A 3,591-nucleotide genomic window follows, 5' to 3' on the forward strand; every position below is an offset into this window, starting at 1 on the left:
TAGCAGGATCAGATGGTGACTGGTGTCTATGCTGTCTTAGCAGTATCAGATGGTGACAGGTGTCTATGCTGTCTTAGCAGGATCAGATGGTGACTGGTGTCTATGCTGTCTTAGCAGTATCAGATGGTGACAGGTGTCTATGCTGTCTTAGCAGGATCAGATGGTGACTGGTGTCTATGCTGTCTTAGCAGGATCAGATGGTGACTGGTGTCTATGCTGTCTTAGCAGTATCAGATGGTGACAGGTGTCTATGCTGTCTTAGCAGGATCAGATGGTGACTGGTGTCTATGCTGTTTTAGCAGGATCAGATGGTGACTGGTGTCTATGCTGTCTTAGCAGGATCAGATGGTGACTGGTGTCTATGCTGTCTTAGCAGTATCAGATGGTGACAGGTGTCTATGCTGTCTTAGCAGGATCAGATGGAGACAGGTGTCTTTGCTGTCTTAGCAGGATCAGATGGTGACAGGTGTCTATGCTGTCTTAGCAGGATCAGATGGAGACAGGTGTCTATGCTGTTTTAGCAGTATCAGATGGTGACTGGTGTCTATGCTGTCTTAGCAGGATCAGATGGTGACTGGTGTCTATGCTGTCTTAGCAGGATCAGATGGAGACAGGTGTCTATGCTGTTTTAGCAGTATCAGATGGTGACTGGTGTCTATGCTGTCTTAGCAGGATCAGATGGTGACTGGTGTCTATGCTGTTTTAGCAGTATCAGATGGTGACTGGTGTCTATGCTGTCTTAGCAGTATCAGATGGTGACTGGTGTCTATGCTGTCTTAGCAGGATCAGATGGAGACAGGTGTCTATGCTGTTTTAGCAGTATCAGATGGTGACTGGTGTCTATGCTGTCTTAGCAGGATCAGATGGTGACTGGTGTCTATGCTGTCTTAGCAGGATCAGATGGTGACTGGTGTCTATGCTGTCTTAGCAGGATCAGATGGTGACTGGTGTCTATGCTGTTTTAGCAGTATCAGATGGTGACTGGTGTCTATGCTGTCTTAGCAGGATCAGATGGTGACAGGTGTCTATGCTGTCTTAGCAGGATCAGATGGAGACAGGTGTCTATGCTGTTTTAGCAGTATCAGATGGTGACTGGTGTCTTTGCTGTCTTAGCAGGATCAGATGGTGACAGGTGTCTATGCTGTCTTAGCAGGATCAGATGGAGACAGGTGTCTATGCTGTTTTAGCAGTATCAGATGGTGACTGGTGTCTATGCTGTCTTAGCAGGATCAGATGGTGACTGGTGTCTATGCTGTCTTAGCAGGATCAGATGGTGACTGGTGTCTATGCTGTCTTAGCAGGATCAGATGGTGACTGGTGTCTATGCTGTTTTAGCAGTATCAGATGGTGACTGGTGTCTATGCTGTCTTAGCAGGATCAGATGGTGACTGGTGTCTATGCTGTCTTAGCAGGATCAGATGGAGACAGGTGTCTTTGCTGTCTTAGCAGGATCAGATGGTGACTGGTGTCTATGCTGTCTTAGCAGGATCAGATGGTGACTGGTGTCTATGCTGTCTTAGCAGGATCAGATGGAGACAGGTGTCTATGCTGTCTTAGCAGGATCAGATGGAGACAGGTGTCTATGCTGTCTTAGCAGGATCAGATGGAGACAGGTGTCTTTGCTGTCTTAGCAGGATCAGATGGAGACAGGTGTCTTTGCTGTCTTAGCAGGATCAGATGGTGACAGGTGTCTATGCTGTCTTAGCAGGATCAGATGGAGACAGGTGTCTTTGCTGTCTTAGCAGGATCAGATGGAGACAGGTGTCTATGCTGTCTTAGCAGTATCAGATGGTGACAGGTGTCTTTAGTAATCGTTTATTGTATTCATTTATCCACACGTTGTGTTTTAGTAATCGATTAGTGTATTCATTTATCCACACGTTGTGTTTTAGTAATCGATTAGTGTATTCATTTATCCACACGTTGTGTTTTAGTAATCGATTAGTGTATTAATTTATCCACACATTGTGTTTTAATAAACTATTAGTGTATTCATTGATGGATTGAGCTCTCTGGTTCCAGCCCTGGAGATGAGGACTCTTGACGTCAGCTCCAACTACTCTCAGAGCCAGGGGGAACTACAGAAGACTGAGCTGGAGGAGCTGAAGAGACAGAACACAGGTAGAGAAGAGAGAGAACACAGGTAGAGGAGAGAGAGAGAGAGAGAGAACACGGGTAGAGAAGAGAGAGAGAGACAGAACACAGGTAGAGAAGAGAGAGAACACAGGTAGAGAAGAGACAGAACACAGGTAGAGAAGAGAGAGAACACAGGTAGAGAAGAGAGAGAACACAGGTAGAGAAGAGAGAGAACACAGGTAGAGAAGAGAGAGAACACAGGTAGAGAAGAGAGAGAACACAGGTAGAGAAGAGAGAGAACACAGGTAGAGGAGAGAGAGAAAGAACACAGGTAGAGGAGAAGAAGAGAGAGAGCACAGGTAGAGGAGAAGAAGAGAGAGAACACAGGTAGAGGAGAAGAAGAAAGAGAACACAGGTAGAGAAGAAGAAGAGAGAGAACACAGGTAGAGAAGAGAGAGAAAGAACACAGGTAGAGGAGAAGAAGAGAGAGAGCACAGGTAGAGGAGAAGAAGAGAGAGAACACAGGTAGAGGAGAAGAAGAGAGAGAACACAGGTAGAGGAGAAGAAGAGAGAGAACACAGGTAGAGGAGAAGAAGAGATAGAACACAGGTAGAGAAGAAGAAGAGAGAGAGCACAGGTAGAGGAGAAGAAGAGAGAGAACACAGGTAGAGGAGAAGAAGAAAGAGAACACAGGTAGAGGAGAAGAAAGGAGAGAACACAGGTAGAGAAGAGAGAGAGAGAACACAGGTAGAGATGGAGGATGAGCTGAAGAAAGAGAACAGGTAGAGGACTGGAGGACAGAGAACAGGTAGAGGACTGGAGGACAGAGAACAGGTAGAGGATTGGAGGACAGAGAACAGGTAGAGGAGGACTAGAGGACAGAGAACAGGTAGAGGATTGGAGGACAGAGAACAGGTAGAGGATTGGAGGACAGAGAACAGGTAGAGGACTGGAGGACAGAGAACAGGTAGAGGACTAGAGGACAGAGAACAGGTAGAGGATTGGAGGACAGAGAACAGGTAGAGGATTGGAGGACAGAGAACAGGTAGAGGACTGGAGGACAGAGAACAGGTAGAGGACTGGAGGACAGAGAACAGGTGGAGGACAGAGAACAGGTAGAGGACTAGAGGACAGAGAACAGGTAGAGGACTCGAGGACAGAGAACAGGTAGAGGACTGGAGGACAGAGAACAGGTAGAGGACAGAGAACAGGTAGAGGACTAGAGGACAGAGAACAGGTAGAGGAGTGGAGGACAGAGAACAGGTAGAGGAGGACTGGAGGACAGAACAGGTAGAGGACTGGAGGACAGAGAACAGGTAGAGGACAGAGAACAGGTAGAGGACAGAGAACAGGTAGAGGACTGGAGGACAGAGAACAGGTAGAGGAGGACTGGAGGACAGAACAGGTAGAGGACTGGAGGACAGAGAACAGGTAGAGGATTGGAGGACAGAGAACAGGTAGAGAACTGGAGGACAGAGAACAGGTAGAGGACTGGAGGACAGAGAACAGGTAGAG

At 47.3% G+C, this 3,591-nt stretch overlaps 1 long non-coding RNA gene across 1 annotated transcript; it reads left to right on the forward strand.

The window, feature by feature from the left end:
- The first annotated feature begins 2,116 nt into the window (after positions 1 to 2,116).
- On the forward strand, positions 2,117 to 3,011 carry LOC127916993 (uncharacterized). Its single transcript, XR_008096902.1, has 3 exons — positions 2,117 to 2,143; positions 2,250 to 2,601; positions 2,714 to 3,011. It is a non-coding gene; the product is annotated as an uncharacterized LOC127916993 (long non-coding RNA).
- Positions 3,012 to 3,591: the final 580 nt, after the last annotated feature.

This window comes from Oncorhynchus keta, unplaced genomic scaffold (assembly GCF_023373465.1).
Source record: "Oncorhynchus keta strain PuntledgeMale-10-30-2019 unplaced genomic scaffold, Oket_V2 Un_contig_1056_pilon_pilon, whole genome shotgun sequence".
NCBI classification, from domain to species: domain Eukaryota; kingdom Metazoa; phylum Chordata; class Actinopteri; order Salmoniformes; family Salmonidae; genus Oncorhynchus; species Oncorhynchus keta.